The sequence below is a fragment of the Pterocles gutturalis genome, unplaced genomic scaffold (genome assembly GCF_000699245.1).
Source record: "Pterocles gutturalis isolate BGI_N339 unplaced genomic scaffold, ASM69924v1 scaffold18675, whole genome shotgun sequence".
Taxonomy (NCBI): Eukaryota; Metazoa; Chordata; class Aves; order Pterocliformes; family Pteroclidae; genus Pterocles; species Pterocles gutturalis.
Window position 1 is genome coordinate 30706 of NW_010143898.1, and position 12020 is coordinate 42725.

Genomic DNA, 12020 nt, shown 5'->3' on the forward strand with positions numbered 1-12020 from the left:
AAAGAGCTGGCTTTTTGACTGGCTCTCCATGGAGCATCACAAAGGGCTTTTCTCCTGCTCTCTGCTTTCTTTAGGTTGTGAAAGCCAGCCCCTTCCTGGCCCATAGAGCAGCTCTCCCCAGCAGCCTTTCTCTCAGCTCTGCTCTGTCCTGTCCTGCTTGCTTCCTTTCAGTACTGGGTATTAATTTCCCTGAGCTCTACTCGTCTAAACCAGCTACTCACTGGGGGAGCCACTTGGCAGTGGTTCCACTCCCAGAATACTCTTCCTAATGGGCTCAAACAAAATGAGGCTTCAGTTCAGTTTTGTATTGAGCCTTCATGATGTTTGGTCTATTGTAAGTGTGTGCCGACTTTCTCATCAGGGTTTCACCCTGCAAAGTACCATTTTCAACACATCACTAGAGACAAACCTAAACTCCTCACTTTCAACTAGGAAAGGGAGACAGAGCTGGAAAAAAAAGCCAAAATGGAATTTCAACTTGTTACCCACTGTTAGTAGTGCAGATGACTCACTGGGTCCTGTGTTCTCATGGAAACTTCCAAGAAGCTGGGCAACTACAGAAACTTATTTTCAGCAATTTAGCGAAATTTAGGCAATGATGAGTAGTATAGAAAAGTCCATGAACTAATGTGTTACTAAATTGCAGCCAGGTGCATTGTTTGGCTGCAGGTGATTCATGTTCTCTTTACATGTGTACTTTTTCTCTTTTTCCAGTCTTCATATTTTACTGTCTCCTCAGCTCTGCCAGCATAACAGCACATGTAGTTGTTCACCAGCCTGGTTCTGTCAAAATTATCTAGGTTAGCTTAAACACTTTTAATAGTCAGTTCTTAAACTCAACCAAAACATTTAGACAAAACTGGGTTAGGGAGTGAGCATGGATGTCTTTGTGCCAGAAAGGCTGAAGGAGATCCTGATAAGGGTGAGGGGAGACCCTACAATGATGGCCAGCTAAAGGACAACCTCTTTACTTGGTTGTACCCAAACAGTGCATCTGCTACCATTTGACTCCTAATTTAGTGATGAACTGAAATATATAGTCTTGACTCTGTGAAGCAGAAGTAAAGTAAGAAGGGAGGCTGCAATAATAATTAAAACACCCATTGAGTGAGTTTAGCGTAGATCAGATTATTTTGGATGTCTTAGTCTAATTCATTGTGGGCAAATGCCCTACTAATTCCAGCAGCAGGAGCAAAAGTTTAAAAGATGTGTCATCTATATCTCACTCTTCCATCATTACACATACTGTATACAGGTGAGGGCTCTGTTTCTTACCTGGGGACAAATGTCTCCTGTTTGCAGCATCAAATTTATTTATTTATTACTTGTAGATATGTTGTATTTTCTCATTTTGAATTTTTGACTTTTGAAATGCGTTTACAGCAGGGAAAAATATGAAATCAGAGCTATAGTAAGATATCCCTGGAGAGAGATCCCATCACATTTAAAGGGTCCTGTAAGAATAATTTGTACAGATGCCTTTTGTCACAGACTGCCTTGGATATTCAGACTTTGGTGCACTAAAATTGTGTCGAGTAGGTAAAAATTAGGGTGGATATTGCTTACATTTGACCCAGAATCAGGATAAATAGATAATTTTGTTCCTGGGACATTGGGCTTGACTCTTCTCACTCATTTAGGCACTCAAGTACTATCAGCGCTTTGAAAGATGTATCTGGCAGAGCACGGACTGCGGCTGAGTAGTGGCAGGGTAAAAGCCACATGCACACTCATAAAGGAATTTCATACCTTGCAATTCTGCCTGGAAAGGAGGTTGGAACAAGGGATGAAAAAGATGGTACTTCTGTTCAGGGTCTCTTAAATGACATAGCAAGGATTCTCATTTCTGAGTCTTTCAGTGCATCTCACCGTGGGAAGCTGATTCAGTCAGGGTTGCATGACAGGTGAAATGTCTCTGTTTAAACTAAGAATAACACTGAAAAATGGGGAGACTGAGAGAACAACATTACTACTGCAAGTCCTGGCCAGTGAGGTATTATGCCTAAGAGCTGCTACATTAAAAATAGTTGGGGGAAAACAAGTTGTTTAATAGAAACCTTTTCAGTTGCTCTAGCTGTACCTGAATCTGATGCTGATTTTCTGTTTGTGTAACACTCCCCTAGCCGCTCTGTATCTCAGCAGAATTAGGCATTCTTCCCAGTTGTTTGGCTCTTTGGTGACTGAGTATGTTCTCAGTTAATCTGCAGCTGCCCAGGCAATATCATTAGCGTCTTAAAAGAGTGGAAATCTGCTCAAATGAAATTAGCAGGGGGAGAAATTTCTGCCTCTACTCTTTTATCTAGGGTGCTGTCTTCTACTTCTTGGACTACGAGTGAACTAATTGCTAATAGAACTAATTTCTGTAATATAATGTAATTTAGCTATAATTTATGGACATAGATGGACAAATACTAGAACAGGGTCTTCTTCTAGTGGCATTTTGCATAGCAGTCATGTAACCAGTTCTGTGTCAAAGTGGTGACCTGAACTATTTTCTGATGGCGATTTCTGTATTACTAGTATTTCATATTAGTGTGCTACTCTGATGCCAGGGAAGTGTCCTAATGGTGTGAGGAAGAACAAAACATTAAGACCAAGGAAAGGTCAGTGTAACTCCACTGGTGTTCCAGACTGATGTAAAACTAGGGTGAAGAGCTCTGTAAGTTCACGTGTGAGTCATAGTCGCATGATTTTTTTAGTACAGTTTATGTCTTTATTAGGTTTTCTTGAAGCAAAGGTTGTTGAGGATGTGGGTACTTTTCAAAGCGTCTTGTGAAATTCTAGATGTGACTTCAATTTTAGGGGAGATAATGTGGCTAAAACCCAAATGCAAAATGTTGCACTTGGTGTTCAGATGCTGAACACAAAGCTAGTATTGTGAGTCTCGAGGACAGAAATGGTTTGGAATACGTGGCTCTACTGTTCATGGGGGATTCAAGATTAATGTAATGTTAGTGCAGCACAACATGACTGCATGGTTCTCAGAATTAAAAAGTTTCTTACATCTTAATTTGTGGTAAACTTCAGTGACTTTGTCAGAGTTGAAAACTGGGAGCAGTTATAATTTCACTGAGTTCATTTTAATTTGCGTAAGTTCTGGAGAAAATAGTATGATACGGACAAGTTTAATTTAAGAAAGGAAACGAGAAACAATTACATATCCGCCTGCTAACTGTAAGGTGCTATGATTAAAATCCTAAAACTGTAGTCAGTGACTTCTCAATTATTTTGTATCAATCATACAAATTTCATTTTATTTCTTGTTGCTTATAAGATACACTGGTTACTTATCTGTCCATTCTTAATAGGCATGTAGCAAGAAAGTTATTTCCTTGAGAAGAATTTATGAGATCTTTAATGCAGAGATTCTGTTGTCCTTGAAGAGGATCTCAGAAGAGTTGCTTTCAAGAAAATACTACCAATAAGAAAGGATATAAAATTACATGACTAAGAAATCCTTTTAAATGCTTTTCAAATGTTCTGAATACAGATTTTATTTTACTTATGTAGACATTTAGAAACAGGAGTCTTCAATGCTTTATCATCTCATATGATGATTTCATCCACAGGGCTGACAATCCTCACCAGGATTCAGAGAAACAAAAGAATGACAGGTTTACATGTTAATGGCATTTCTAGCTCGAGTACCCCATCCTGTAAGGGGCTTAAATGTCCACAGTTTCTTGTTAGACTGCAGAGAGGAGCTGCTTAATTTACAGAGCAGGAGCTCAGGTTTAGCTCAGCCAGGTATTTTTCAGTCACCTATTTGAATTCTCTTTGATTCCATGCCGCATATAATTTTGTTGACACACTGTGAATGACAACACTCCTGATCTGCACCGGCATAACAGAGAGGACAATTAGAGCTCCTGACTTCCTGCATTTCTTAGTACTGCTTCTGCCTTTCTTTTCTGCTTTTGTTTGTTTTACCTCTTTTTCTGTGTTAAGTAAAAATAAATAATAGCTACTATATGTCACTGCACACGCTTTCAGCACAGGCAGTGTTTTCTGGAATTCTTTTAAATACTTCAAAACCTTGGGAAACACAGAAATGCTGTATTTCTCCTTTAGTTCCCTTGCTTGATATGCCAAGGACTGTAGTTACCTTTGAAATAAAGCAGGATACAAATGATTAGATAAATTAATTGGTTTAAAATATGGATTATTTTAATGTAAATGTTTGCAGTTTTGACTCCTGGTAGTGTGTGTGTGTTTTCTGTATACAACAGCAACCATGGCTAAGCTGGGTTGGTCTAAAGGCCTATCTTTGGTCATGACTGACTTTCTTCGTAAATATTTTTTTATTAGTTTTATCTCCATTTTTCAGATGAGGAATCCTCAAGAGCCCACAGGATTCAAGGTATAGGAGTCACCAGGAATTTATACAACATGTCCATTTTTGCCAATTACTATTGAGCACTGAATTGATATTTTTACAGCATTTTAACTGGAGATTCTGTCTCCTGCAGTTAATAGCAAGGTCAGAAATTGTCACTATTAAGTAAACTTAGGGTTTTCCCTATGTGCAGTACTTTATATAATAATTAAGAAGAAGCCTGAGCTGAAAAATGACATCTTGTGTCAGGAGAGTTGGCCAGTGAACTAATTATGCTCTTACTGTATAATTCTATATTTGTATTAATTCTCTGCTACTTGCTATCATGGGGAAAAGTTTCTTTTTAAGTAATTGAGACATATATTAATCCTCAGGGTTCAGAATGCAATCCCTTGTGCTAGCATTTTCAATGTTTCTGATAATGCATAAAGTTGTATTGCTTGTTTTGTTTTTAAATTAGTTAATTCACGAAGTCATGAACTACAGGGCTGATGATAAAGTAGATATAGGAGAAATATTGTCACTGAAGGGTTCTATTTGTCGAAGAAGTCTGGAAACTGCCAATATTGACAATATGAAGTGAGAATATATTTTTTTTCCCCACATTTTCTAAGCTTTGGACATTACTTTTAGTGAGTATCAGAAAATTTATTATGAGTCTCTGATTTTTGGACACAGGAGTGAATGATGAGAATAAAGCTCTCATGTCCCTTCCAGAGAGGATCCGTTTGTGATTTAACCTTACCTTGAATTTGCAGAGATGCGTCATTCTCCTTTTGAGGCCAATTTGTGTGCGGTGTGTATGAAGACACAGTTGCTGCGTGCATTAACACATATGCACAAGTCACTTTCTTTATCAAGCTGTGAGGTCCATTCTGATTTACCTGAAAATATTTTTAACAAAAGCCTTCTTTTTCTGTGAATTTAGGGGTGTGATGACATCTTGCACTTGTCTTGGAACGTGCTGGTTTTGAAGGAAATCTTACTGTTCCTCTCCTATTCTCGTCATATAGCTAGGATGCGTAGATATTGGGGTCAGATTTCCCGTAAAAAGTAGGTGTACACATGCTGTATAGAGCCCATACAGGGCCCCGAGCCATTCCCAGGATTTGTAAGTGACACTGTCTTAGACTTTCTATGCATGTGCTGTGCAGTGGATATGCCCAAACAATATGCATATGTTTGCAATGAGGAGCAGCTGGGAACATGCTGTTGTATACCTGGAAAACTTGAAAAAGTATAAAAGATCACAAAATCCAAAGAAAACTTTTTTTTTTTTTTTTTTTTTTTTTTTAAACCGGAAAGAGATGTGCCATTAATGTGTGGGAAACTGACACCTAAAAATTCCACTTATTTATTTTTTTTTTCTCCTATTTTTTATACAGCTGTGAATTTCTTATATGGCTGTGAATCTTTATTCTTTGAAGGTCTGCTTCAGCATGACATGCTGCAGTTGTTATTTCAGTTTCGTATCGATGACCCCCTAAAGAAATATTTTTCACTGATCAGATCTGTCTTTTTTTTTTTTTTCCTTCCCCTTTCCTCTTTTTCTTTGTTCCTGATATACTTGCTGGAAGTGTTAAAAGTAGGCCAGCTGCTCTTTTTTTCTGAGGTGTTTAGAATTAAGATTTCTCAATCAATTTCTCAATTTTTTTCAACAATTTTAGTTGTTCAGTACACCTGGCTTCCAAAGCTAATTGGTATTTGACATTTGGAATGTAAAACCTTCATTCTGTTTACCCTTCCACTTGATTTTAAATGAATATTTCTCAGATCATGTAGTTTAAGGGTCTTTTTCCTACAATGTTGATTGTTGAACCTAAAATAGAATCACTTCTTGTTGGCTAAGAAATTATTTGCTATGATTTTTTTCCGCTAGCTATCAGAGCCAGAGTATTTCCCCTATTGTTACTTGCAGCATTTGTTCTCCAACCTATGTTAGCCATAATAAGATAATTCCCACTAGGAAAAGGAATTACCATTCCTTTTTTGATGTTTCGGAGAGCTATCTCCACAGCTAGTACTGACCCTGAAGATTTGGTATTCACGTTTCGTTACAAATAAGGAGGAGTAGCGATATTGCATAATGTTGATGACATCATGATTGCATTTCTGTTTAAATTTTAGTGATTTTTTTGATGTTAATATATTGAGAAAGGAGCTTCAAACTCAAATTAAGCATAGGTTTGAAGCACTGTTTCGTGTTTGCATTGCTAGTGTTAACACTTGGCATCTACCTGATAAAAATCCTTTTTCATTTGCCCCTTTACCTACTTCATGGCAGCTACTATATATTCCTGGATAGTATAAATATAATTTAAGTGTAAATGGTGTGTTTTATTTTGACTGTTGCCACGAAGGTTTTGCAAACCTTTTCTGGTTTATGAAAGAAGGCTAAAAAAGCCCAACCCGGCCACACTGAGAATGACTGTTTAATTTCACCTGGGGTTGTAAATCAATAGCCATTTACTATGCAGTTACTGCTTGCATTTCCCTAGGTAATAGTATAACACATGTAATGTCAATGCAGTTTGGCGTTTGTCCTCATTAGTATGGCAAAGGACACTTTTTTGCAAGAGTAAGCAAGCATCATGCCATATTTCTGACATTTCCTTCAGAACAAAGAAGGAAAAACGTAATCAGTTTGTGTACAGAAGACGTGCAGCACATCTGTTGTGGCGCCTCCAATGCTTTTATAAATGAAATCACTTGAAAGATTAGGCTGCGTGTAATTCTGTCCTATGCTATTGATTACAGTTGGAACGGGAAGCTGAGGGTGGCACAGTGTAGCTTTATGAGTTCTGATTGATTTACTAATTCAGTCGCATATAATAAATACATGATAAATACAATTAACAATGTCAACAGATAAATTATAGCTCAACAGCAATATAGCAAATAATACTTGTGATTATATACACATAATATATATCCTCACACATACTTCCCTATTAATTTCTAATCTTTTACATATATATATATATATATAATTTATTGCTTTCCATTTCAAGCTAAAGTACCACGTACGTTAAGCATATGTTAGAATCCTGTTTGGGAATGTTATATGGTTTGGTGTTTGGCCTTAAACAACTAATTTAACCCTAAGATACACGTGCTTCTTGCGGGTTGGTGAGAACATTGTGGGTACTTGAACTAGCTAGTAAGCCAGGGTCAGGAACAATGTGTCAACTTACACTTCGCAATTTGCTCAAGTGATTGGTGGAAAGTCTTGTTTTCAGACTTTACCACACGGTGATAAGAAATAAAAGTTGGCAACTGCTAGCCACTTGGTAGGTTACGTGGCATTTATTGCTGCTCTGATCCCCTACTAATCGGAGCAATGGCAGTCTCGCTAGAGAGACACTTCCGAGGGTGGACAAATGCCATCTTAAATTATGTTTCATAGCTGTTTGATGCTGAAACAAAGTAGATGAATTCTGGGAACATGTGAAGCATGCGTGATCTCAGAGATCCAAGCAGACCCTGTCAGGAGCCCTAAGGTCACCTAAGATAATTCTCTGGAGTTCGTAGCCCCTCGGTTCCCGGCCCTGGTGCCCCCACTGCAGCATTTGGCGCACCCTGTCCTTGTCATCTCTTTCTTGAAGAAGTGAAGAAGTGGGTGACAGAGCACTGGAACAGGCTGCCCAGAGAGGTTGTGGAGTCTCCTTCTCTGGAGACATTCAAAGCCCGCCTGGATGCGTTCTTGTGTGATCTGATCTAGGTGTCCTGCTCCGGCAGGGGGATTGGACTAGATGATCTTTCGAGGTCCCTTCCAATCTCTAACATTCTGTGATTCTGTGATTCTGTGATTCTGTGCTCTGCGCTGTGGAATTGCTTTGTCATAGCGCTTCAGCACCAAAGATACAGGTTTAAACATTCATAAGATTTTTTTTTTTTTTTGGTACTAATAATAGAACTTTGTATCTCCATGTGAAGAGACTGTCTCCTACTCGAGTCAGACACTGGGCTGTTGGTTTGTTTTCTGACAGTGAAGTGCAATTAAAACTCCTGTACTTTTTGAAGTTAGCTGGTGAGAGAGACCCTCTGGCTTCCCAGAAGCTCCCTCTAGACTGATTACATAAACTATTTATTACTTGGGAGAAAGTGTGATAGAGGTTTGGACCTTTTTTTTTTTAAGTGTTTGGTTAAGTAATGTGCTGCACAGAGGGGCTTTTAGTGATCTGACAGCCAGTGTGCCCAGACGATGCGAGAGCTGCTGAGGGACCTGGACGAGCAGGAGGCAGAGGAAAGCGTGTGGAGGTGGGGATGAGGAGCAGGGTGGTAGCAGGACCTGACAGGTGCTGGGGAGGATGGAGGACGGTGACTAGTCAGCTGGACTGAAGAAGGGTCATTGCTAGGACCTGTGAGACAGATGGTGAGCTGCAGAGATGGACAAATTAATATTTAACAACACAAACTCAGCTCAGCTTGGGCTAGCCGTGACATTGCTCCTGCCAGCAGCATCTGTAGCGTTCCAGAAATGCGTCTCTACTTCCTCAGCCAAGATGAGCAAGGCTCAGCAGAGAAGTGGTGCAGCACCATGACACACCAGCTTCTCCAGGAAGGGGAAAAGTGGCATGAAAAAGGTGTTACCGGTAATTCCCAGCTCCTGTGGGAGTGGGGAAGTGGTTCAGCCTTTGGCCAGTCCACAGAGGAAGCTAAGAAGAGGGCAGAAGAGTGGAAAGGAGCTGCAGGAGAAGCAGCTTGTTTTGGGGTTGCATTAGAATGATCTACCAAGGAGGGCCAGAGAGAAGGATCGTACATAGATTTTAATCATAATATTGTATATGTTATGACCATTGGGGAGGAACACTGAACATGACATCTTCCTGCCGTAGCAATGAATACCTTTTTACTCAACACTACACACTTCAGGTAAAATTAGAACATTTTAACATCCCAAAAGTAGAAGAGAAAGGGCTGTAATTAAAGGAGAGGGGATGCAGGGGAGTTGGTAGAAATAATATATGAAATCAGGGCAAGGTTTTAGGGTCAGAATTTATGAGATGCATTCTAGGAAAAGATTAGGAGCACAAATCAGCTGAAATTGAGTTACTAGTCTGAGAATTGGGTTAAAATATCTCTACCTAATAATCCAAGCACAAGGCATCCCCTGTGGCTTTTTTTTTTTTTCCAGTTGCTCCGACAGATTCAGAAAGAGATCAAAGTCACAACATCATTGTCAACAAACTTTCCTTAAGCAGTAAGATTACTGTTGCTTTTGGTGAAATCCTTGAAAGCAGGGACAGGACTGTTGTCACATTTTTGAAAACCTCTCTTAACTGCACTGGTGGGGACAATGCATTTGGATAAAGTGGAGAAAAGCTACCTACTGCCTTCTATTATGCCTTTCTTCGGACTGAAAAAAGAGCATCCTAGGAAAGCTTTCATTTGGTAAACTGTCACAGCATAAAATCTTGCGTAAAATATCTCTTAAATAGGGACATTGCAGCTATTGGAGTGCTGTGTAATGAGATGGCAGTCCAGGATGGGCACCTCGCTTTACATACGGTGCTGTTTTATACATGAACACATCTAATAAGATATATGTGTCCTTTAATTAAGGTCTCATGTACAGTGTAGTAGTAATGAGGGAACATGATGAAAAGAAATGGAAAAGGAAAGAGCTTTATTTACCCTGCTGAGAAGCCTTTATCATATGGAAATGATCAGAATTTAAATTTTTATCATCTGTCACAATTTGGTGCTGCTTTAATTAAAGTAACACCAAGGACGTGTACAGTGAGTCTGGCTAGATGTGCTTCGTGCTCTTAATGACTGTCAGATGGGAAGGCAAGGGGTATGGAGAGGGCAGGACTGCGGGAAGATCCGGAGGGAGATGGTGCCAGATGGCCAGGCTTATTTTATTAATTTAGATCTCCATTACGGCTTCTCTTTTCTTCATTTCTCCAAAGGATGAGTTAGTTTAATGGGAATCATTTCACAGCCACAGTATGACATGATTAACTCTCCGGAGCCCACAGCACTGCAGTAAAGTGCGTGTGTCAGTCCTGTGTCCTGTTGGCCAGCCACCTCTGCCAAGCCCCAGCTTCAGCCCCGGCGCTTAGCCCACAGCAGCTCTCCCTCAGGTAATTTGTTGAATCTCTCTTAGCAGGCGCTTTCTGCCATAATGTCCTGACTTGTAGCCTACCAGTGCAGCCAGCTGCTGTCCTAAACTGGTTCCAGCTTCTGATCATTGCAGGCAAGTAGTGCCAAGGCAGCATTTGGAGCTGTTTCTCTCCTGTTACGGCCTCACCGGCTTAGGAAACGTGCTGCAGGGGCTGTCCATGCTGCTGGGATTTGTCATATGTTTTGGACTGATGTCTTACATCTGCAAAACCTCCTTGTGAGTAGGAAGTAGCCTTAGTCTTCTTCTTCCAGCTCCTGGGTGCCTGGATACCCAGAAAGCATAGCAAAGTACTGAGGAAAGTGTATTGACAAGATTTTCTTCCTCTTCGGTTTTGTGTTCCTGAGGTATCTGCTGCCTCCCCGCGGCTGTTGTGAAAAGCTGCACACAGCTGGAGATGGTGATTTAGATACCGTTGAGACTTAGGGGTGTAGAGATTTAAAACAAGTAATATCATCTTCTGAAAAGCTGTTCGATAGTCTAAAGCAAGCAGCTGATGAGGTGTTTGCATTTAGAGCTGGATTTTTTAATTTCTTCCCTTTCTGTGTCCACTGGGATAACAAAGCAGCTCTGATTTGTCAGGTCTTCTGCATTACCAGTGGTTATTGGATTAGTATTAGCAACAAAATGAGCTTGTCTTCTGTGATTCAATTAAAAAATCCCAAGCTTATGTAGAATTTCTAGTTCTGAATCCTCTGTAAAAAGCTTGTTCATTAATTCACTTGATGAGTTGATTCACAAATCTGTATCACATTTAAGTCATTCTTGGATTCCAGTAAAGCAGCTAGACTAATTCTGATCACAACTGTATAGCTGGAACGAATGGCAAAATGTATTTCTACATACTGTGAGTTTAGTGACACATGCAGGCAAAAACCTGAATTCACCTCAAAAATCTATGGTACATGCTGTGACAAGAAAAAAACCAAACCAGCTCAAAGTAAAGTGCCATGCAGAGGATGAAATCTTGCACTATAACACAGGGAATAAGCCTTAATATTTTCAAGATTCTGAATTAATACTTGGACATGTGAACATCTGTATCAATAATTTTCAAAATCTCTTCTGTTGGGATTTGTAGTTTTTGACAAATATGAATTAGTGATTGTTTGCAGGTCCCACCCCCTCTGGAATTTCATAGGTGTAGGAGAACAGCATTTTGTCAGCCCAAGGCTGGCAGTAACATACCTTTTGATAGCAAAGTAATTTACGCTGTCATCTCTGCTGGGTTTACAATGTTCAGTTCAGGGATAATGACAAAGCTTGTGCTTTGCTGAAGAGGAAGACGAAGACAAGAGGTAGGCATGCCTGGGAGCCATCAGTAAGTTTTTGGAAAGTTTGTAGGATGATGATGAAATAAGAGACCCCATGGAGTCATTGAGCATTGGCAGGTGAGATGCAAGAGAAACCCAGTGTTGAACAGTCACTCCATTGAGCACACACCCAATGCACAATTTCCCAGTCATTTTGTTAGAATAATTTTACAAATGCTTTTTATCCTACCTTTACTCCGTGCTTGTGTTGTATTCTCACTGCTTCGATTTTACTCTCTTTCCC

At 39.8% G+C, this 12020-nt stretch overlaps 1 protein-coding gene across 1 annotated transcript in view; it reads left to right on the top strand.

The window, feature by feature from the left end:
* Positions 1–12020, top strand: part of TMEM163 (transmembrane protein 163) — a gene marked incomplete at its 5' end in the record, with an annotated part of 40692 nt that overhangs the window by 19974 nt on the left and 8698 nt on the right. The window lies entirely within an intron of this gene.